This window comes from Hevea brasiliensis, chromosome 4, assembly GCF_030052815.1.
Source record: "Hevea brasiliensis isolate MT/VB/25A 57/8 chromosome 4, ASM3005281v1, whole genome shotgun sequence".
NCBI lineage: Eukaryota > Viridiplantae > Streptophyta > Magnoliopsida > Malpighiales > Euphorbiaceae > Hevea > Hevea brasiliensis.
The window spans coordinates 24249010-24275448 of NC_079496.1; positions in this window are offsets into that span (position 1 = coordinate 24249010).

Here is a 26439-nt window from a genome sequence, read left to right on the forward strand (position 1 = left end):
ACAATTATTCCAAAAACTCTCTAGACATATGTCTAATTAATAATTATACTTTAATCAACTGAATTAGGCATAAAAATACACTAGAAACACTAAATGTGATGGCAGTAAAAATATTAATTATGCACTTATCACATAACACCATATTACTGTCCATCTAACGGTGAATCTGACTTTGCCGAAGTTACTTTAATTGGTATGGGGCCATCTGAGGAATTTGTGTCCATATTATTGAATGGAATGTCCATTATAGTAGTCTTATCTATACTAGTTGAAGAGTCATTAGAAACTGCTGGGATTAATGCAAATGGAAAATTATCTTCTAAAAAGATAACATCTCTGGAAACATAAATCTTCTTGCTTTTAAGATCATAAATCTTGAAAACCTTTTTACCATTTGGATATCCAATAAAAAACCTAGTCTGGCACGTGAGGCAAATTTATCTTGTGGCTTGTCATTCACATGATCAAAACAAAGGCACCCAAAACTCCTTAAATGGTCATATGTTGGCTTCTTTCCAATTAACATTTCATATGGCGTGCGATTTTGCAAAATTGTGAGTGCCATGCGATTGATTAAATATATAGCTATTAGAGCACACTCACCTCAAAAAGACTTGGGAAGGCTGGCTTGAAGCATTAATGCTCGAGCAACTTTTAAAAGATGTTTGTGCTTGCATACAACCACTCAATTTTTTATGGTGTATACATGCATCTGGTTTGATGATCTATTCCATTATTAGAATAATAGCTTCTCCAATCTCCATGGCTGAATTCTAAACCATTATCTGTTCACAAAACCTTAATTTGTGAGTTAAGCTATGTGTTAATTAAAAAATTATAACAAATGTCCCTTAGTTTTAGACTTGTGTTTCATGAGAAAAACCCAAGTTGCTTGACGAAAATAATCCACTATTGTCAAAAAATATTGTGAGCATGAAAAAGATTTTATTTTATACAGTCCCCAAATATCACAATAAAGCATATTAAAAGCATGCATAGTTTTCTTTATGCTGATAAGAAAAGATAATTGCATCTGTTTAGCCTTACAATAAGCATTACAAACCAAAGTATCTTGGCTATTGAAAGAAACACACAAAGTTAGAACCAAAGAAATCTGACTTATTGGTAAATGCCCCAAATGTTGATGCCATAGACTCGCAAAAGCTGAATGAGTTGCTATTAATGCCTTCCCTTCTCTTATGGGCCCCAAATAATATAGACCATTTTGCTCTCTACCCACTCCAATCAGCTTCCTCGAGTGTAAGTCCTAAATAAAAAAGAAATCAGAATTGAAGGTCAGTGAATAATTTAAGTCTCGTGTTAATTTACTTATTGACAGTAAATTGAAACAAAAATCTAGTACTCTAAGAACTCTTTCAAGAATCAATATTTTGTCAATAGCAGCACTACCCAACGCATGTACGGCTACCATATTGCCATTAGGAATTTGTACTGGTGGTAACATTAGGGGAAAATATCACATTTGACATTGAGTCAATATTATGTGTTATGTGGTGTGTAGGCCCCGTATTAATAATCCATGCATATTTCATCTTACTAGGGAAATTAGAGGTTGTTGCCATGTGTGCAGATGAATTACTATTTGATGCATCTTATCTATTTAGCAATGCCATTAATTGTTGATTTTATGCAGGAGTTAATCCATGAATCAATGAGTTAATACCATCCTCAATAGCAAGAGCTATCCCTACTGACGCTTTTACCGCTGTGTTGTCCCATTGATGCCCATTTGATTGTTGCTGTTAACCTCTTTGCTTTTCATTTCGTTTCCCATGTTGACACCAATCTAATGGATAGCCAATTACTTTGTAACAAAACTTCTTGCTATGATTTATCTTTCCACAGTGTGTGCATGGTGGAAATTGACCACAAGTTCCATCCTTATTTTTTTTTTATTGTCTATCATTTCTTTTAGACAACAAAGCGGCAACTTTAATGTTTAGAGCATTATTCACTACAACCAAATGCTATTTCTCCTCTTAGGCTGTTATACCATATGCATTTACAAGATTTGGCAATGGATCAATGCTCAGAATTTGAGATCATACAATAGTATATGCTTCATCAAGTCCCATTAAGAAATCAAACACCTTTTCTTCCTCTAGCATGGCATGCATTTACTTTGCTGCTCCTTAAACACATTCGTATGTACATATTGCAACTAGACTAAGCCCTCGCAATTCCCCCCAAACGGCCTTTAATTTACCATAATAGGAAGAAACTAATGATTTCTCTTATTGCAAAAGTGCAATGGTGCATTTCAACTCATAAACTCTTGGAGCTATTCCCTAAGTAAATCTTTCTTCTAAATCTTGCCATATCTCCCTTGCTATCTTAGCATGCACTGCATTGCCTTAAAGTTCCTTAACAAGTGCATTTGTGAGCCAAGAGATGACAATTGCATTGCATTGAATCCATGACTGAAAATCTAGAGAACCAACATCTAGTTTCTTTAATGTTCCATCCACAAAACCTATTTTATTTTTGGAACAAAGGGCATTCATGAAGCTTCATCTCCACTCTCACTTAGAGGTTATGGCTTAAAAATCAATCCTAGATGATCGGACGGATGTAAATAGTATGGAGAAGAAGTATTAGGTGCCTTATATTGATTGGCACTCATAACCAATTCCCTAATACATGTGCCATTATCATTGTTTGAATTTTCTTCTACCATGATAAAATAAATTGAGCTAGGATTTTGTAACTTGCTCTGATATTATGAAGAAAATGGTTAAATCAACTTGTATTTCTTATCTTTTGATAAAGGTTACAAAGCTCTTATATACAGCTGGTGTATCTGTTTAGATCCTAAAGTTTTGCTATTACAATTAATTGTAATTATACAAAATCAATAAAATATGGTAAGAATCCCTATGATTATGTATGTGCAGCAGGCAATCAAATATTTCCTTTTTTGAATCCACATCCATATCTCGTATTAGTTGCTTTGATTGCATGAAATAAACTTATAATAAATATTTACATTACAACATATTTAAATATTTTTTAGAACATGGATACCCTCAAGAGTTGGATGTATGCTAGGAAGCTACTAGATAGACTATTGAACCTAGAGTTTCTTTGTGGGTTAGAAGCATTATCAATTTTGCCTGTAGTAAGCCAGAATTTATGGATGAGAGTAAATTAAGATGTTTGTGTGTGAAGTGCATAAATTGAAAGTACCTACCTGTGGATGATGTCAAATTTCAGCTTGTTAGCAAGGGGTTTAGACCGAATTATCTAGAATGGATTGCACATGATGAATTGTTGAGTTCTTAAACATATGCCATTGAGGTCAATGTTCTAAGGCAAGAATGTTTCCAGGGTGACAATAACCCATACCGTAATATGGTGTTTGATGATACTAGTCCCCATTTTCAAAACATTGCAGCGAATGTTCCTTCACTAGATAATAAAGTTGATAACATGAAAGAATCACCAAATCTAAAATCACAGAAATTTTACAACATGCTAAAAGCAATCGAAGAGGAACTGTGGCCTAGTTGTGAGAGGCATTCATAATTATTTGTAGTAGCTCGAATGTTGCATATTAAGTAGAAAAATCATTTGTCTAAGAAATGATTGTGAATTTTGTGAGGTAAGTATTACCATATGAAAATAAGTTTATTGATAGCTTTTACAAGACGAAAAAGCTTATACATGGGTTGGGTCTACCTATGGAGAAAATTGACTATTGTAAGTTTGGTTACGTGCTATATTGGGGAGAAGATTGTATTTCAACTAGATGCAAATTTTGTGGGCAACGAAGATACAACCCTTAGAGGGGATCAAGGCAAATGTAGATGCAAGAGAATGTATTATTTTCCATTGACACCAAGGCTTCAGAGACTTTATGCTTCTGAGGTAACAGCTGCAAAAATGCAGTGGCATGCTGAGCATAACATGGAAGATGATGTCACGTGTCACCCGTTTGATTATAAGGTATGGAAGCACTTTAATTGCACCTACCTAATGTTTGCAGTTGAAATTCGGAATGTGAGGCTGGGATTGTGTACTGATGGATTTCAACCATTTGGGCAATCAGGACAACAATACTCGTGTTGGCCAGTAATAATTACCCCATATAACTTGCTTCTCAATATATATATTAAGGAGTTGTATTTGTTTTTATTTGTAATAATAATTGGGCCACAGAATCCCAAACACTTATTAGATATCTATTTACAACCACTAATTGTTAAACGAACTTAGTTATAACAAGTGGGGGTGCAGACATATGATGTATCTAAGAAGCAGAATTTTCAAATTTATGCTGCTTTTATGTGGACAATTAGTGATATCTCTTCTTATTCAATGTTGTTTGAGTGGAGCATTACTATGAGATTAGAGTGTCCATACTGTATGGATTATTTAAATGCATTTTCATTGAGTCACAGAGAGAAAATTAGTTGGTTTGACAATCACAATAAGTTTCTCCCATAAAACCATCCATTTAAAAGAAACAGAGTAAATTTTCTTAAAGGAAAAGCATGCATGAATGAGTCTTCTCCAATTCTGAGCAGCGAAAACTCTTTTTTGTAGATAGATGATTTAGGATTTAGAAAGGTAATAGATAGTGATGGTGAAATGGTCAATGCTACCATAGTTAGAAACATTGGTTGGCAAAAAAGGAGCATATTTTGGGATTTACCATATTGGTCTTCCAATCTTATTTGATATAACTTAGATGTCATACACATCAAGAAAAATATCTTTAAGAATACTTTTAACACAGTGATGAATATTGAAGGGAAGACAAAGGATAATATAAAAGCAAGAGAAGATATGGCACATTTATGCCATATAAAAGAGTTAGAGAAAGATGTGCGAACGAGTAAATACCCTAAAGCTTACTATGCTCTTGCTAAATAGTAAAAGCAGAAATTATGTGAGTGGGTGAAAAGCCTTAAGTTTCAAAACAGTTATGTGTCCATCATGGGAAGGTGTGTTGACATGTAGAAGTATAAGCTTTCAGCATGAAGAGCCACGATTGTCATGTGTTTATGCAGAGATTATTACCAATTGCATTTTGTGAGTTCCTTCTGAACACAGTTAGGCAAGCATTGATTGATTGAGCTTGTTTTTCAAAAATCTTGCTGCTATAAATATTAAGGTGCAAGATATGGAGTATTTGGAAGCAGAAATTCCCATTATTTTTTGCAAGTTAGAACACATATTTTCTCCTACTTTCTTTGGCTCAATGGAACATATTCTCATCCATCTACCATATGAGGCAAAAATTGCAAGGCTGGTACATAATCGATGGATCTGTCCTTTTAAGACGTAATAGAGAATTGTTATTTTTTTTTATATTGTAAAATTCATCATAAACTTTACCTAAGTCATTTGAAACAAAATCAGAGATTGATTAAGCAGGGTGAATCCGCCTTTGAGTTTGGGAAGGAAACAAATGAGTTAAATAACTAAATTCTAATTGGTTTATAAATGAAATTGATACAGTATTAACTCTCCATATCTTCTTTTCATGTGCAGGTTTTCTATCAGACCCATTGCAGCTTGAGTGACCATGAACTCCATTAAGTAATGGATACATTCTACGAGTGTCACATGGAAGATTGTCCCAGATGAAATCAAGGCCTTTTACTAGGAGGAATTCAAGATAACATCTATTTAATTTTTTTTCTTATTATTTTCCATATTTTGAAATATAGAAATCACTAAAAATATGTATTATTGTATATTGCAAAAAAAATATTGATGGACTACTGTTGAGGAACCAGGGGTAAAGGGTTGCTAGCAATCAAAGGCTGTTGAACGGTATAAGGACATGATATTTGATTTCAAGGTGAAGAGAAAAAGGCCCCAATATGTTGGTGAAGAAAGCATGGGCTCGATTTGAGCAGCATTGGGAGGGCCCTTCTATCAATCAATGATCTAAGACTAATTTTAGAAACCACTATGGTGTTGCAGATGATCTAAGGCTATCCACCCACACAGGTGAATCTATATCATTTCAAGAATGGTCGGATAGAATGATGAGTTTTTCATAAATAGATATTAGATATTTAACTTTCATCTAAATTTAAATTTATTTTCCTATATACATATTTAGTTATTTAATTATTATATAATAAGCAAGTGTGATTATTGTTGATGGAATTATCATTAAATAACTGTTTAGATTGATCTAATATTGAGTTATTATATATTGGTTGACTTCTGATAGGAGAAAATGTCAAAAACATAGGGGAAACTTTGTCCTTTTTTTCAAAATAAATTTCTTAAATTTATTATAGTTTGTTTAACTCCGCCTAAGTAGTTTGCGCTTAGCCGGTCCCAAGCTCGGATAAAGGAGGAGAGTTGCGGTAGGTGACAACCAGCGTAAAAATTTCGTCACACCCTATGATATGGATTCAACTGATATAAACGTTGGGGTGTCCTCTACTAACGACGCGCTACATCGGAGCCCGGGTGTAGTGAGAAATATGCAAGGGTGTAGGGCGTTCACCGAAAGCGATGCGCCATGCCGGCGCCCAGGTGTGGTGTTAAGTGAGCAAGGGTTCCCACATCATGGACGGGTGTGGGTAAAGAAGTTAGTCCATAGGACAGATAGTAGAATAAATAGTGGAACAGAACACAAGATAAACATAGAAAATAATAGAAGATATCATAGAAGGAGACCAATTAGGAAGGAGCAGGATAGGAGGAGGATCAGGGTTGGTACTTGGAATGTTGGATCACTTACAGGAAAATTAATGGAGCTTGTGGATTCCTTGGAAAGGAGAAGGGTGAATATTGCTTGCATTCAAGAGACTAAATGGGTAGGAGAGAAAAGTAAGGAAGTGGGTAATTCAGGGTACAAACTATGGTTTACCGGAAAGGAGAGAAACAAGAACGGAGTGGGCATAATCATAGACAGGATATTGAAAGACGCAGTAATAGCTGTGAAAAGAGTAGGAGATGGAATTATACTAGTAAAGCTAGTACTAGAAGGAGAAACAATAAATATAGTTAGTGCTTATGCCCCACAAATAGGACTAGACAGTGAGAGTAAACAAAGGTTTTGGGAAGATATGGATGATTTAATGCAAAGCATACCGAATGAAGAGAATGTTTTCATTGGTGGAGATTTGAATGGGCATGTAGGAAGAGATAGACAAGGTTATGAGAATGTTCATGGAGGTTTTGGTTTTGGCAGTCGAAATGAGGAGGGAAAAAGCATCCTGGATTTTGCTATGGCATACGACCTAATACTAGCAAATACCTACTTTATAAAAAGAGAGTCACATTTAGTGACTTTCAAAAGTGGACAACATAGAAGCCAAATCGACTTCCTGTTAACTAGGAAGACAAATAGAGCTCTATGCAAGGATTGCAAGGTCATTCCAGGAGAGGCTTTAACAAGTCAACATCGGTTGGTAGTCTTGGATGTCAAGTTTAGGAATAATTCAAGTAGGGTCAGAAGAAATAATGTAGCTCGAACAAAGTGGTGGGAGTTCAAAGGAGTAAAGCAAGTGAAGTTCAAAAATGAGCTTCTCGAGTCCGAAGTATGGAAGCTGGATATGGAGGCCAATGATATGTGGGTACAGATGGCATCAAAGATTAGAGAAGTAGCTAGAAAAGTACTTGGAGAGTTTAAAGGACATGGACCACCCTCAAAAGAGAGATGGTGGTGGAATGAGGAAGTACAAAAGGCAGTGAAGAGAAAAAGGGAATGGTATAAGAAATTACCTAAATGTGATAATAATGAGGCATATGAACAGTACAAGATAGCAAAGAAAGAGGCAAAAAAGGCAGTTAGTCAAGCAAGAGCACAGGCCTTTGAAAAGTTATATGAGAAACTTGAAACTAAAGAAGGGGAGAAAGATATTTATAGATTAGCAAGGAGCAGAGAAAGGAAATGTCAAGATCTCAATCAAGTTAGGTGCATTAAGGATAAAGAAGGAAAAGTGTTGGTGAAAGATGAGGACATTAAAGAAAGATGGAGAAATTATTTTAATGATCTCTTTAATAATAGTCAAAATGGTAATAGCGTGAATATAGATTATAGAACAATAGAAAAGAATGTGAATTATACTAGAAGGATTAGATCTTTAGAAGTAAAGGAAGCACTTAAGAGAATGAAAGTGGGTAAAGCCTGTGGACCTGATGAAATACCAATTGAAGTGTGGAAGTATTTAGGAGATATGGGAGTAGCATGGTTAACTAAATTATTTAATAAGATTCTAAACTCAAAGAAAATGCCTGATGAATGGAGGAAGAGTATTTTAGTACCTATTTTTAAAAATAAGGGAGACATACAGAGTTGCTCAAACTATAGGAGAATTAAACTCATGAGCCATACTATGAAGTTGTGGGAGAGAGTTGTGGAGCATCGACTACGTCATGATACTTCTATCTCTCTCAATCAATTTGGTTTCATGCCCCATTGCTCAACTATGGAAGCGATCTTTCTCATTAGAAGCTTGATGGAGAAATATAGAGATGCGAAGAAAGATCTACATATGGTTTTTATTGATTTGGAGAAGGCTTATGATAGTGTTCCAAGAGAGGTCTTATGGAATGTGTTAGAACAAAAGAGGGTATCTATTAGGTACATACAAGTATTGAAAGATATGTATGAAGGAGCAACTACTATTGTTCGCACAGTGGGAGGGGACACAAGAGATTTTCCGATCTCAATTGGATTACACCAAGGATCAGCCATAAGCCCTTACCTTTTTACAGTAGTTTTAGATGAACTGACGAAACATATACAAGAGAGTATTCCTTGGTGCATGATGTTTGCGGATGATATTGTTCTGATAGATGAGACACGAGAAGGAGTCAATAGAAAGCTAGAACTTTGGAGAAGTACTCTAGAGTCAAAGGGTTTTAAGTTAAGTAGAACAAAGACAGAATACATGCATTGCAAGTTCAGTGAAGGCCAAATTGGTGATAGGGAATGAGTTAGTTTGAATGGAGTGATATTGCCCCAAAGTAATCACTTTAAATATCTAGGCTCAGTTCTTCAAGTAGATGGGGGATGTGAGGAGGATGTTAGTCATAGGATTAAAACCGGATGGTTGAAGTGGAGACGTGCTACGGGGGTTTTATGTGATCGTAAGATTCCCAATAAATTGAAAGGAAAATTTTACCGTACAGCCATACGACCGGCTATGTTATATGGTAGTGAGTGTTAGGCACTGAAAGAGTCGTATGCATCTAAGATAAGAGTTGCAGAGATGAGAATGTTAAGGTGGATGAGTGGCCATACTAAACTAGATAAAGTCCGTAATGGGAGTATTAGAGAAAAGGTAGGAGTGGTGCCAATTGAAGATAAGTTGAAAGAAGGGAGATTGAGGTGGTTTGGTCATGTGAAGCGTAGACATACGGAGGCTCCAGTTAGACAAGTAGAGCACATTAGGTTAGAGGATAGAAAGAAAAAAAGGGGTAGACCTAAATTGACTTGGAGGAGAGTAGTACAACATGACCTAGAAGCATTACATATTTCTGAGGATTTAACCCAAAATCGTTCAGAGTGGAGAAAGCGAATCCATATAGCCGACCCCAAATTTTTGGGATAAAGGCTTAGTTGAGTTGAGTTGAGTTGAGTTGAGTTATTATAGTTTGTTTCCTGATAACTGTTTATTTATATGTTACAGAAGAAAGATTTGGGTTAAAAGCTCAATTGGTGTTAGTTGTTTGTTCAAACTTATACTCACAATCATGACAAAGAAAGATTTGCAAACAAAACGTCCAGGCAAATAAATGTAGGTACTCAATTATTTATTTAAATAAATTAATTTTTTTATTGTATCATGTCATAAATTAATACAAATTTTTCTATTTTTTACATACAGGAAGCAGTAGTGGCTAGAAAAGAAGAGCTCCAACGAATTACACCTGACACCATCGATGAGAATCAAATTTATCTAGATATTGTTGGGGCCGGCTAGAAGAAATGGATGGCGTATGGGCTTGGATCATAATCATCTGTCCTTTACCCTTCACGTGGAGCATCTTCTTTTAAGGCGTCCTCATACACGATCCTCAGTCTACTATTTTACAATAAGAAGTAGAACATTTGAAGAAGCAACTTGAAGGAGAGAGGCAACAGAGCCAAACAGAGAAGCAAGCTATTACAGAGCAACATGAAGAAAAGAGGCAATAGAGGCAAGTAGAGAAATAAGCTATCACAGAGCAATTTGAGACATGTTTGGAAGACATGAGACACTCAATGTTGGAGGAGACGATGAGATTAGTCAGAGGCATGCCAATGCCTCTACCTCTAACTTCGCCTCTACCTCCATCTAATCAGGATTGATGTTTTGTATTTTGACTTTAACTTATTAAACTTTAATATTTTATATTACTGGAGTTTATATTTATTTTATCATATGCATGGAGTAATATTATTAATAATATTATTGGATTATTATTATTATTATTATTATTATTATTATTATTATTATTATTATTATTATTATTATTATTATTATTATTTGCATTTGCTATGCATTATTTACTTTTAAGCCATTAATAATTAAATTTTAACGTTTAAAATTATTTTTAACAAAATTTTAAAAAATTTTACTAATGAAACAAAATTGCAGGTAAAAATTTTAAAATTTATTAAAAAATTTACCAACAATTCCATTTGGTTTGTTATAACTATGTTATTTGCATGGTTATTTTAATTTTTTTAATGGCTTTGTTGCTTTCAATTAAATGATGAATATGCTTTTAGTTTGCCATGCTATTTCGAATAAACACATTATAAGATCTTGCATTACTGAATTTGTTTTATTTTCATTAATTTTCAACCTGATTTGATTTTAAGCATTCTACTTCTAGAAGTTCCAACTCTAGTAATAGCACTAGTCATGTGACTTCAATAAGAAACAATGATGAAGATAATAATCCTTTGTAGAAATATTTTGCTAAACTTGAAAAAACAGTAAATGCGGGTGATAAATGTTATTTTTGTAATTAAGAAAAGTAAAGGACTTGTGCTATAGTAAGAATTCACCTATTGAATATCACTGCAAGGATTTTTCTTATATAAATCTGATTCACCATGAACTCTGACACAAGATGTTTGTGAGTTCCATCTATTAAATATATGAGTCTCATATATTTATATATTGAATCCATGTGAATCGAGCATAGGTAAGAATTACCCTCACTAATAAAGGAATTGGTGTTTGTTAAAAGGCAATAGTTATTGATATGTCTAAAATGAGAAAAATGTAGCGTAAAGTCACCAATAGAATTTGAATTTTACAACTTTAGTGTTTTCTTTTGCCTATTACTATTATTAGTCATTCCTTATTTTTAACTAAACAAAGTATTTTAGATTCTATAAAAATGAGAAGAATCATGATTTTGCTCTAAGGAGAGCTTTTAATATGCAAATTTGAGCTTAATTAAATCATGGCTGAATATATAAGTTTAACCTTGAACTTTACCAAAAAAAACCTTGTGGCACCTTAAACTTTTAAAATATCCTGTGATATACCTCAACTCCGGTAAATATCCTATGATACACCTTAACTCCTATCAAGTAAAATTAAGATACCATTCAAATCCTAGTTAACAGATCATCATGTCAGCACGATTAGAGTTCACGTTCTTTAGTTGGGGTCTTAAGGATATCTTAATTCTACTTTATAAGAGTTGAGGTGTGTCATAGAACGTTTTAAAAGTTTAGGGTGCCGTAAGATTGTTTTTGGTAAAGTTCAAGTGTGAAATGGGTATTTGGCCATTAAATCATTATTATGTGAGTTGGGTGGTTATGTATCTCATTATCATAATGAATTTAGAACCACATTACTTCAATTTGTTTTTTTCAATAAAAAAGATAAATGTGGAGAGGTTATTCAAACCTATTAAAAGCACTAAATGGAAAAAAGATGTTAGAATTGTAAGTGATAGATGCAATTAATTTAATGATTATTTTTTAATATGGCTCTGTGTTTATTAAAGCTATAGATTGGTTAGGTGAAATGAAGGGTAAGTATTTTCCTATTAATTTGTTGATTAATGAGGTTAGCAATCAAAAAATTATTGAATCATTATTGATAATGCCAAAAATTGTATGGGTGGTGGGGAAATCATCAAAGGCATTTTTCTTATACTTTGAATAATATATGTGTAACAAAAAATATGAAAACTAATTAAGAAATATATAACATGTATCATTGGATCACTAAATTCATAGTGATGCTTTACAAAGCTAAAATATTATAATATCTCATTTCATGAGTCTGGCTATGTAATTTAATCGATTTAGTTGTAACGCCCTCACCATAGGTAGTCTGTACATTTTACTGTTCCGATGACTAATGTCTGTTCGGACAGTCAAAATGTCTGGAACTACACCTAAACTATAATGAGGAGGCATAAATTAATGAAATAAATATTAAAAAATATAAAAAAATTTTTAAAAAATAAAATAAAATTTAGAGAATTTATTAATTGGTATAAAATAATAAAAATAAACCGATGAGCACCATGAAGGGTATTTTGGTCATTTCACCCATAGAGGTGAATTTTGACCTAAATGTCAAATTTAAAATTAAGAAATAAAATAATTAACATAAATTAAATTTATGAATTTGAATTTGGAAAATGAGAAGAGAAAGAAGAAGAAAAGAAAAGAAAAGAAAAGGAAAGAAAAGAAAAGAAAGGAAATAGACTTATGGCATTTAAAAAAAAAATTAAAGTGCAATAATTATAGAATATATGTAAGACACAAGAGACAAAAATTCACCAACCACAAGTCTTCTTCATCTTCCTCTTTTCTCTCTTTGAGCCGACACCTTGGAAGCTCTCTCTCTCTCCATTTTGTTCTTTCTCAAAGCTTGATTTCCCAAGCTTTCTCCCCATAAAACCTTACCATCCCTTCACAAAAAATACTCCTCACACCCTAAGGAAGCTATAGATACCAAAAAGAAGCAACAAAATTGAAGTTTAACAAGACACCCAAAAAGGTTAGTGCTTTAAACTTTTAATCTCCTCTTTAAGCATGAATATCATGCTAAATCAAGTGAAAATTTGCATGAAATTGAAAAGAAAATTTGAAAGAAAGAACTCTTGAATTTTTGGCAGCCATGGAACTTGAAGTTTGTGGCTTTTAAGTGATGAAAAATGGTTCTATGAGAATGTGTGATGAGTTGAAATGTTTGGGAGTTTGATTGTGTAGGGTTTGTGTAAATTTGAAACTTTGGAAACTAGGGTTTGTGTAAATGATTGAGAACCTTGTGTAAATGCATGAATTTAACCTAATTGAGTTGAGATTGATGCTTATAAAAGTGCCATATATGCTTATTTGGAGTTTGGAAGAAGGAGGAGATTGAAATTGGGAGTGTGAATTTTCTACAGGTTGTGTTATTGCTGAATCTAGTAGCTTTGTATTGCCATATCTCCCTTTGGGTTACCCCAATTGGTATGAGGGCAATTGGAGGTGTTTTGGAACATCCAAACCTTCATTTTTCAAGAAGGAACCCTGCCCATGTCAAAATCATGACTAATTCTCTGCCCAAACCCGGATGACCAAACACTGAAACCCAGAAAATGACCAATTGAACAGTTCGTGTTTATTTGGTCATAACTCCCTCTACACTAGTCCAAATGACCTGAATTTGATACCATTGGAAAGCTTAGATATAGGGCTACAATTTTCATGAAGACCACTGAACCCAGAAATGCCAAAAACCAAACCAAATTACTGGCTCAAGTTGGGCTCAATTTGGGTCACAAAACTGCCCAGAATTAGGTTACCCAGAAACTACTGGACCTAACCTCACCCGACCAGTTTTGGCAAAATGACCATAACTTAGTGTACAAGAACTCAAATGTAATGAAACCAGTGTCAAGACACAGACCTACAAAATTGGTATTTTGACTAAAACCCAGAAAATAAGAGAACTAGGTCAAACAGTTAGAATAAGTCACTGCATCAAAACCTGCAATCTGACCAAACTTCACTTGACCCCATAACAGTCTTTTAGTCATAAATCCCACTAAAAAAATCCAATTGAGATGAGCCATACCTTTCCACAAACCTAAGAAACAGGGCTACTACTTTATTTTAGGAACTGTCATCAAATTATGAATTTAAGAATCTCAAAAAGTGACCTGCAGTCACTATCCTGAACTGAGCCCCTGTTGGCACAGGGTACATGAACTCAGGTCAGTTAATTGGCCATAAATAATTTCATAAAACTTGAAAAATTGTGATACAAATTTCTCAATGATCATAAGAAAGAGGGCAACAGTTTTTATGAAAATCACCATGCCTAAAAGTGACTGCAACCTGTTCCATTAATTAGGTAAAATTTAAGTAAAAAAGCTGCCTAGTTAAGGAACCAGAATCTGGGAATGAGTCAGTTATGGTTATCCAACCATAACTTGAGTTCTAAAAATCTAATTGATATGATTCAAAATGGAAAATAAAGATAAGACATAGAGGAACAACTTCCATGAAGGAAGTATAGCCAAAAAGTGGCTACAAACTAATCATATGGATAGGTAAAAGTAAGACGCAAAAATTGAAACTAAAGAAAGCTCCATGAGATAAATTATCTTATAGTAGGAATTTAACCCTAACAAGCCATTAAACACTAAACCACATGAAAGGGTATGTGGGACCTATTTTCCCACTATAAAGTGATATGTACATTTCAAAAAAATAAGTAATAATGTGTAATTGCTCAACGTGATATGTAAAGTTAAAACAGTGAAACAAAACCTGAAGAAAAGTTCTTGAATTAAATTGTTTTTAGTAAGAACTTATCCCTAATAAGTCTCTATGTGACACCCTTTACCCGTTTACAGTGAGCAAGTTATGCCACACAGTGTGTCGGAGTACCAATTCATATTTCTATTACAATTTACCCTTTTTAATTCATTTATTCACAATTTTTTATTAATTTGAGTTTTTCGCAAATTTTATAGAAAATTCGACAGAGCGCCGGTTGTAAATTGGAAAAGCAGTTCTTCTGAATCTGTTAAAAACACTTCCAATATAATCAAAATTTCAGTCTCAGTCAACCACCAACATCTTTCCACATTTTCTCAAATGACATCAATATTTAAAAAATTCAATTCATTTATATCATACTCAATTTCATAAGAAAAACTCAAATTATTACTAAACATGGTTTATAAATAATTACATCAAAAGCATGATTACATGACTTTAAAATATACATAACAAAAGTTTACAAATACAAAAGACCAAAAATAGCCTAATGTCTTACCAGTGCACTGCAAATGTGAGGTGATTCTGGATTCCGTGTGCAGATCTGAAAACTCACCCAGTATGAGGTCTGCTGGACTCCCCAGCTATGTCTCCAATACCTGCGCGTGGCAAAATCGACGCGCTAAGCAATTCTGCTTATTAGTGACAATATAAAATAAAATAACTAAAATAACAAAAATATGCAGAATGTATATTTACATTTTAGGTAGACTTAATTTCTAGTATTTATTGCAGTATTATTCGATTAAAATTTTGTAAGATTCATTATCATTGCCCGAGTAACCCCTACCAGTCGACTGGACTGGATAAATGGATAAACTGACACTGGGTACTAAATACCTCGGACCATCACACCATCGGTCACATTGTGTCTCTCGGTGTGCAACAGAACAGTTAATAAGCTGTAATAATTATCAAGGATAAAATTCAAGTATAATAACTCCATTAACATAGCCAAAGGCTATTTTATCACAGAATGGCACGTGAGGCCATAAAACATAGAATGGCATGAAGTCATATGCAGTATTGCTAACAGAAACCTATTGGCATGCCAACCTATCCAAACCAATCTTGCTAAGTGTACTAGGGCATGTTACACTCTTAAATTATACAATTCTTGAAATTCAAGTTTATGTGTTACTATTCAATTTATTAGTCAACAAAAATATTGAATTTTACATGGACAATAGGTACATTGGTTTTAATACTCCCAACATACCATATTTTGCATTCTAAAATTGTTGGTATTGGTTGCCAATACCATTTCTAAGCTTAATGTTAATTGTTCAAAATTTTCAGATTTCAAGCTTTGTGTTTACTGTTCCATTAGTCATTTTTGCAGTGGGAATTTGGCAAAGTGGTCAACATGAAAGTTATTCTTTATTTTGTCTAGTTACATTTATTTTTTTAAATCACTCCATTTAGAGTTTTGTAGCTCAAGTTATGGCCCAAAAACCACAACTGGCCGGATTACAAATTTTTCTAGATTTTCTGGACTGACCAAATCTCTGATATTTTGAGCGTTGGATTGCAGTCACTTTTTGAATATGTTATAGTCATAATTTGGGTTAGGTTTCTTCATAAAAGTTGTAGGTCTATATCTCAGCTTGTTTTTGGTAAAATATCAGGTTAATTGGATCTTTCTACACTGAGTTATGACCAAATGAATAAATACTATTCATTTGGTCATTTTGCCCAGACAGAATGCAAATCACCTGGATTAGGGCAATCTTTAGGTCAACTTGATTTGGTTTTATGGGAATGGTTTCTTCACCAAAGTTGTGCAATTATGTGTCTAGTTTCATTTCCAATTGGCCTTGCACCAATTGAACCTCTACTACTCCAGTTATTACTGCTCAAACCTACTGGACTCATGCCCGGTCCTGCAGGTCACTAAGGGCAGCCACACTAACCTTAATTCCCACTACACAAACCACTATATTTCTTGTTTACACATAACCAAATGGTCACTAATTGACCATTAAAACTTACTTTCACCATTACATGCTCAAAGTCTCCATTTCATACCCAAACCCTAACCCTAACATCTCAAATCATATATTTAACTTGCATTTCACCATTTCACTTAAGAGACTAATGTTAAGGCAGCCATACTACCATTTCTAGTTCCATGAAATCCTCAAACCTTAACACATCCAAGGCTGCCAAAAATGCGGAATGGCATACACATAATATTTATTCCATTTCCTTATAAATTTTGCATTCAAATCACTCCCTTAACATGAATTAGAAAAGAAAACTCAAGTTTAGTCACTAACCTCTAATGGAGTGAAATTCAAACTTATCAAAGCTCCTCCTTTCTTCTTCCTTTTGCTGTCTTTAGCTTGCCCAAAGTGTATAAATAATTTTTTGTGAAGACAAAGATGAGTTTCAAGGAGGTTTAATGGGTTATCTCAAGCTTTCCTAAGCTCCCATGGAGGTTTGGGGTGAGGGAAAGGTTTCGGCCAAGAGAAGGAAGGAGACCATCTGTTTTTTTTTCTTTCCTTTTTCTGTCCATTAAGTCCTTTTAACTAAATTAATGCCATGTGTCAACATTTGATTGGGTGGGAGAATAATAATGACATCATAATGATGTCATAATTCCCATTTCTCTCATTTTCTATTCTTTTCTTATCAATTTAATTTCAATTAAATTTTTAAAAATGTTTATTCAGATTTTGTGTCATAATAATTATTTGCTTAACTGGACAAGTCGGCCAAAAATCACCTCTGAAGGCGAAATGACCAAAATACCCTCCGTTTGACTTAATAGACCAAAATTGTCTATACCGATTGATTAAATTTTTCTTGTATTTTCTTAACATTCTATTGTCATGGAAAACCCAATAATCCTTCCCTGAGGTCCCAAAAATTATTTTATGAAGTTTTCCCCAGGTTTAGGTTTGCTAACGGCCTTCAGCGTCACTTCCCCTTCGAGTTACTCATCACTGGGGTTTCGGCTCGTTTAACCTTAGTGCATTTCATTCCTAAAAATTTTTCTTGATTTTTATGAGGATTGTTTGGTTTCTTTATAACTCCCCACTCTAGTCTAATTATAATTTCAAATATTCTAGCTACCGGGACCGACATTGGTCGCCGGAACAGTAGACTATACGGACTAGCTAATGTGAGGATGTTATACTCTACATGCTAAATTACATGAAATAGGTATGTGGGACCTATTTTCCCACTACAAGGTGACATGAAATTAGTTGATACATAAAATGTAAATTTACCTAAATGGTTTGCTAAACACATAAGTCATTGGAAAATACACTTGGAAACTATGTTTCCATCATATATGAAATAACAATACTATAAATATGTATAGAGTGATAAATACATAAGTTATATGAATAAGTGCTTGGGACTTATTTTCCCATTATAATAACATGGAAATGGTATAAAGCATAGGTAGTACATGAAGTAAAATAAAAATATGTTATGAACCCTTAATAGTACATAGCATGAAATAATAAAACTATAAGTGCTTAATAGTACTAACTTGCCCAAAGTATGCCTAGGCTTATATGTATATATTTGGATCGATTGATATACCAATTAGGGATCACAGATAGCAGTACTGCTTACAGAGAAAATAATGAACAGACAATATATGTCTGATATGATTGTTTTACAGGCTATATGCCTACTTACTGGCTATTGTGCCTACTTTATTTCTGGCTTTATAAGCTGGCGGTAGTCTCGTGCGACGGTGGCCTCGTGCACAGCAGACGATATCGGATAGACATATGGCTGTCTAACCAGTATACACCCGTGCATCCAGCTTTTATAATTTGTTATAGGTTTCTTGGGAACTGATAAAATTTAATTAAGACTTAAAATACAATAAGTAATCATAAAAGATTCCGATAATGTTAATTATTTCCAAAGAGCAATAAAAATGTAAAAGATCCAGAAATTATGATTCGCAAATATTAATTCAATTGTTTAATTATTGTTATTATAAATTATGTACTACTAAGCGTTATGCTTAGCGCGTTGGTTTTCTATCGCGTAGATACTAAAGATCAGCAGCCGCCACAGTAGTGTTTGGACAGACTTTCCGACCAGATCTGCTATCGACCAGAGTCACCTCACTAGTCTTTTGTATCTTGGTAGGACCCATATATAGACTAGTATTTTGATTCATTATGTCTAGTCATGATGTATTTCATTTTAGACTTGTAATTAAACTTGAGATTGAAATGAAAACTTGTAATTTATTATCTATGAATTTCTATATGAATGCAATAGATGATATTTTTTGAGATCTCATAGATAATTGTGAAGGTAATGATACAATAGAATATGATATGAAAATGTGTGAAATGAATCTGGACATGTTAACAGGTTATTAGTGGAAAACCTGCCAGATGCTAATAAAACGGGGGAGGCTCTGTCCGGGTCTCCATAGAAATAAGTTATAAAAAAAAAAATCTACACATAGAATACATGTTTTAAATGATATCAAAAGTTTACAATAGATATGATAAAACAAGATAGGGTGCTCCGACACCGAATATGGCACTTCTTGCTTAGCTATACAGTAGACGGGTAAAGGGGGTCACATTAGCTATTTAAAGTTGCTTTCAATAGCTGACACTTAATGTACTACCATTATCGCCATGCTTAAAAGATTTAAAATGAGTAGACATGCTCTATAAGTAATGGTTATAAGTGAAAAATGTGCATAATTTTGGAAAGATGATCAAAGGAAGGGTAAATTTGTTCTTGATGAGATGGTAGATAAGAATTGACAAGAGAAGGTTAAACATAGTAATTAATTAACCATAAAATCTATTTATGCTTATAACAAATATCCTTTTTAAATAGGAAATCCTTGTAAGTTAGAACCAATTGTCCTTTTTACTAGTCCATTGCATAATTTACTAATGCATAGATTCCATCACTAGTTTGAAAATTTTCTCTCTCTATCTATGATTTCTTAAAGGGTAGAAAGTAAAGAAAGGTGATTGGAATTATAAAAAGAGTAAAATATCAATGGAAAGAAAATTTTTATTTTTATTTTAAATCATTTCCATAGAAAAAGAAAAGGAAAGGAAGTGACTTATTTATTTTCATGCTTTGATAAAAAAAAATATGAGGAGAGAAAATTATTACATTTTTACTGTTATGCCCATATTGAATAAATTAAAATTATACTAAAAAGATAACTATTTGAGGGGGGAAAAAGGGCATGGAGGTAAAAAAAAAAAATTAACATTGCTTTCCAATTGATCAGAAAATAAAATTGATCAAACTACTTTTTGAATATTTTTTACACAAAGCCTCATAATTTTTTTTCTTCTTCCTTTTTCCTTGAAATAAAACAAGGGAATTGGCATTAAATTCACTTTTATTAAGTGTCATTCCCATTGCGTTGCATTTTTTGTTTCATTTGCATAATGTGGGCTTAATTTTACTAATTGTCCCTTAATTTAGTGAATTATGTCAGCATACTCTTTCAACTTCAATTTTTATCATAAAATTTATTTAATTTCAATGTGAGCACATTAAAGTGTATCACAGATTTTGCAAATTAAGCTGTCAACATGGCACCACTTTGCCAAAAAAAGAAAACCTAACTACCCTCCCCACTCACTCATTACCCTTCTGTTTTCTCTCTCTCCTTTGCATTTCCTCAATTTCTTCAAGTTCCATGTGATAGTCATTGGAATACAATAATAAGCATCCTTAGATGCATCAAAGCAGTCCAAGGCCAAGGCCTATTATATGAAGACAAATGACATACAAATTGGATATTTTGATGTAGACTAGCAAGTTTTATCTTAGATAAATGATCCATCTCAAGGTATTGCTCCTAATTGAGGGAATCTAATATCATAAAAGAATAAAAAGCAGTATGTTATGGTTAGATCGAGTGCAAAAGCAGAATATCGAGTCATAACCTTAGCAACTAGTGAGCTTATCTAGTTAAAGCAACTTATTTAGTTAAAGAAACTCCTTCAAAAATTGAGGTATGGACATGTCAAACAAATGAAATTTTTTGGTGATAATCAAACAACATTGTCTATTAGCTCAAATCCATTTTTTTTTTTATGAAAGGACAAAACATATAAAGGTAAATTGTCACTTTATTAGATAAAAGATTAAGTTAAGGTGTATTGCTACTAGCTTCATTAATTCAAATGATCAATTAGCAAAACATCTTCACTAATTCTTTCACAAATTCTTGGATTGATTACAATTATAACCAGCTGAGTGTGTATATGTGTGCTTCAATTTAAGAGGAGTGTTGAGATATTAGTAAAAATTGTATGCTATAATTTAGGGTTAGTGTTATGCAATTATTATAGAAGTGATTGTAAAAATTATTAATTTGATTGTATTTTCATACTTGATGTATTTAAGTAGCATGTAACCCATCAACTTGAGGGAATAATTAAGCTTTTTCAGCCAAATCTTATTCTTCCTTCATCAATTTCTTCAACCAAAATAAATAAATAGATAAATAAATGTGTGTGGAGTTCAGAAAAGTTACTGATTAAAGCTTATATACTTTTTATCTTTAGTATTATTATTAGTATTGTGATTCAATAATTTAGAGAAATTATATTTTTAATGAAATTATAATATAATTTAATATTTATCATGAAATTTAAATATTACTAATTTCCTTAATATGTTATAATTATAGCATAAAATTTAATAAATTAGATATGATTATATTTAAATAAAATATATTGAAAATAATAAAAATGCATACACACGTGCTGTAAAAATTAGTGGCTTAATTTCAACCACCGTCTCTCAATTTTAGGATTGTTTCATTATCATTTTTAATTTCAATTTGTATCACAAAAATTTTAAAATTAAAATAATTTAATATCACTCAAAGTCTCTTTAGCAAAATCTGATCTAGACATGTCTAGGTGAATTAGACACTGTAAAAATAATTTTTTTCCCTTACCATGTGGAGAGAACAGTCGTAAATTATTGTTGTTGAAACATTACTGAGAACTATTTCATTTCATCTAATTTTTTCTTTATTTTTTAGATAGATCAAACCCTGAATTATTTTTTCTATTATGACTAATCTTACCTTACCATATCTATATCAGTTTCTAGCCAAAATATCCAACAGAAACCAAAGGGACTTTGGGTGGTATTAAATTAAAGTTTGAGTATTTTTTATATACAAATTAAAGTTAAGGGACGGTAGGTGAAATTAAGCCAAAATTATATTTGTCAAATTATATTATCTCTTTTGATATGTGAAGATTGATGATTTCAATTTATTTTCTATTTTTCGGGAAAGAATGATTTTCTAAATTTTGGGTAAAGGGGAACAATGGTAGGAATGGCAATGAGTCGAGTTTTTGCGTGTACTTGATTCGATCGACCATGATAGGACTAATTTAGATAGTATGTAATTAGATTTTAGATAGGTTTGAGTTTAAAAAATAATACTGGCGACAAGTTTGAGTGGGTTTGGATTTTATATGTTGGGTATCCGTTACCCACACTTATTTTTATATAAATATTTAATTAAATATAAAATATATATTTTTGTAATAATATTTATAAATTTTTATGTATTTTATTTTATATAAAATGGAATTTAAATATTTTATAAAATTATTAAAATTTTAAAATATAAATTATTAATCAAAATAATTTTTATGTAGATTATTAATTAAAATGTATAAAATTAAACAGGTTCGGTTTTTACGAATAATAATAAACGAGTTTAAGACAGATTCAAATAATTGAAAATAAATTTTAATCCAATTCAGATTTTAAAAATATTAACCAGGCTCGGATTTAGTTACAGTCTTTTTTTTTGGTACCCTAAACAATGGGTTAGGATTTTATAATAGATTTCTCTCTCTTCAAGTATGTATGTGTGTGCATTTTTTTAAATTTTGTGTTCTACTTTAAAGAAAAAATTTTTAAAATCATACCATCTTTTTTAATATATACTTTTGGTCTGGTAATTTTTCTAATAAATATGAGCATCGAGGCAATTTAATTTTGAGCCAAAATTAGACTAATGCAAGTTCGAGTTAGGTTTATTAGTAAAATATCAAAATACATGTCTTAATTATTAGAAAAAGAAGTAATCTAAATTAAACTAATTTCGATCGATGTACTCTTAAAAGAGTTTTAAGTCAATAAAAATATTAAATAATTTTGGATTTGAGCTAATTTATATATATAAATAATATTAAAAATTAGAACAGTGTAATTTTTAGTAATAGGAAATTCTAATTTTTAATACTAGAAAAATCGGTTTGTCATTTTAATTTGGTTAATAAATTTCGAATTTTTTCATTTTTAATTATTAAGTTATTTATTTATTTTTCTAATTTATATTTTACTAAATTATAATAATATATAATTATAATTACATTTTTATCAGTAATTTATAATTACTACATTTATTTATAAATTTCAAATTTTTAAATTATAATCAAATAATTGAATTTGATACCAAAGTGAAATATTCTTTTTTTGTTTTATATAATTGATATAGAAGTAAAATATTCATTTTAATTCGATTATTGATTTTAAAAAAATTTTAATTTTATTAATTAAAAAAAATTAAAGCAATATATATATATATCAATTTTCTTTTTTTTTTTTTTTATTATGCGAAAAAGAAACTCTTCGGGTGTGACGGTCATTGCCTCTTAAGTCAGGATACACAGTTAAACGGTTTCATTAGTTCCTGATTAACCTCCTATAAGGGGGACCTACCACCAAATTATGATAGATCCCCAAAGAGTTACAAGAGAGAAATATTCTCAGTTGATTCATCTATTCACTGTAAGCAGAAATAATATTAAGTTATTAATGCCGATATGAAAAGTCAAACCGGAGTTGGATGTTTTCAACTTCCAAGGCTTAGCATTAAACCACGGCTCTTGGTGGTTATCAATTATTTATTACTATACATTAGAGGAGAAACCAATTGAATGTAGTAGCGAACAATGTAGTGAATTGGAGGGTAACATTGTCTTTAGGGAATATTTAGCGGCTATATTATCTCATTTTATTGAGTGCTTTTGCTCAAGTACTTCTTCCTTTTTCAACTGCCCTGTTATCACGTTCCTGTTCAGTTACCACAAGCTAAGAAGGAAAACGACGTCGTGACAAGTAGTCCTCATGCAACATTTTAATCTAAAATTTGGCGATGTCCATATGGCCAACTCTTTCAAATATATATATATATATCATACCAAATTCTCCTAAAGCTAATTTTTCCCTTAAAAATGTCATATGGTGCATGAAAATATTGACTTATTTATTATTAATTATAACTCTTTTCAAATGTTATTAGATTAATTAATATTTTAATTTTTCTTTAATCATTAAATTATATTTGTGATTAATGCATGTTCTAGTCTATAGAATTAATTAATAATTTTTTTATAATAATATTAATGAATTTCAATTATCATAATTATCATTTATTATTTAAAATAAAAAATAATTTAATTTAATAATATAATTTGAATAATTGTGACTTTTTTAATAATTTTAATGTTTTATTTTTTTAATCATTTAAGTTATATCATATTTAAGATTAACACATATTATAACTTATGTAATTAATTAATACAAAAATTAATTTTTTATTATAATATTGATTATTTTTTAATTATTATTATTATAAAAAAATAATTTTATTTAATACTATAATTTAATTTGAATAATTGTTACTTCTTTTAGCATATATATATATATATATATATATATATATATATATATATATATATATATATATATATATATTAATTTTAATTATAGCCACCTAATTGATTTGGGGCATAATTAACAAGCCTTATTTTATTCTTTTTGTACTCTATAATTGCTCTACTTGGCCTTATAAAATTGTTTCCTTTATCTAAAGTTCACATTCTTAAAATTAATACATATTGTAATTTGTGTATTTAATTAATAAAAGAAATTGTTTATGTCATAATATTGATTCTCCTTCAATTATTATAATTGTTGCTATCATTTAAAATAAAAACTAATTTAGTTTAATACTATAATCTATATAATATATAAATATATGAAAGGAGGGAGGACATTGGCTTTATCCAAATTGCCCTTCATTATTTATCGTATTTCGAATTTTATTTTTTTTATTTAATTTAATTTTAGAATTTATATAAATTTAAAATTCTTATGATATAAAATTTAATTATCTATATAATTTTAGAATTTGTATAAATATAAAATTCTTAATCCTACTTGTATTTAAATTTTACTTAATTAAATTTTTATTATAACATAATTTAAAATAAAATTTTATAAAAATACTTTCATGATTTATATTATTTACAAAAATATAAATTATTTTATTTATATAAATAACTTTTTTAATGAATCTTTATAAATTTTTATCTCTATCTTAATTATAATTATTTATGGAAAAATAATTTAATACAATAATATTTAATTTTATGTAAAAGAACAAAAAAAATAATGATTTTTATCAACTAAATATATGGATTATTTTATTAATTTTTGAAGTTTTATTTTAATTTAATTTCTTATAAGTTCATTAAAAAATATTTCATATAAAATAAATTTATATTTTTAATTATAGATATATTTCTAAAATTCTTAATTATTACATTAATATATAAGTTAGTACATTTATTGATAAAACACACACAAAAATTAATATTCATTAATTTATAAAAAAATTTAATTATAATATGTAATATATAATAAAATTATATGAATCTAAAATTTTTAAATAATATATAATTTTTTGACACAAAATAATAATATATAATTATACATTTAAAACAAATTATACATATGAGAAAAAAATTAAATAGATAAATATATATTATTTAAAAAATTGAGTTTAATTATAAAATTAATATGATTAATAGAATGACTAAAATTTATAATACTAATATTTTATTTTAAAATGGTACATTATTAAAATTTTTAAAAAAATTAATGTGTGCATATATAAAAAAATATAATTTTTTTAATATTATAATCTTATCCTAACTTGTTAAATAGTAAATACATATAGAAAAAATTAATAATCATACTTTGAATATAAAAATATTATTTTAATTTAATAAATTCATATTTAAATATAAGCACAAATTAATATTTGATATAGAAAGAGTTTAATTTTTATATGAATATAAGTATTATATCGTCTAATAGAATTTTTTTTTGAATTTAACAACTTTTTTTATTGAAATTTCATGTTTATTTTTAGAAAAATAATTATAAAAAATTTAATTTAAAAATACATTATAAATTAGTTGACAAAATATTTTATTATAAATCAAATAATTATTTATATATTTTTTAGTATAATCATTTCAGTTAAAAATAATAATATGCTAACATCAGTAATTTTTTACTCTATTAACGTAAATTTTTATTTTTTATATAAAAAATTTGTTATTAATTTATTATTGTTAATATATCCTCCATATCATAAGAAAATATGAAATTATATAAAATATTATACATTAAATAAAAATAAATAATATTGATATTTATTGATTTGGGTATTAACAATTAATTTTAGCATATAAAATTAAAACTATAATTGAAAATAACTAGAAATTAAAAAATCAACATTATATAAAATTATACAAAATTAAAATGTTGATTTTTTAATTTCTAATTATTTTCAATTATAGTTTTAATTTTATATGCTAAAATTAATTGTTAATACTCATATCAATAAATAT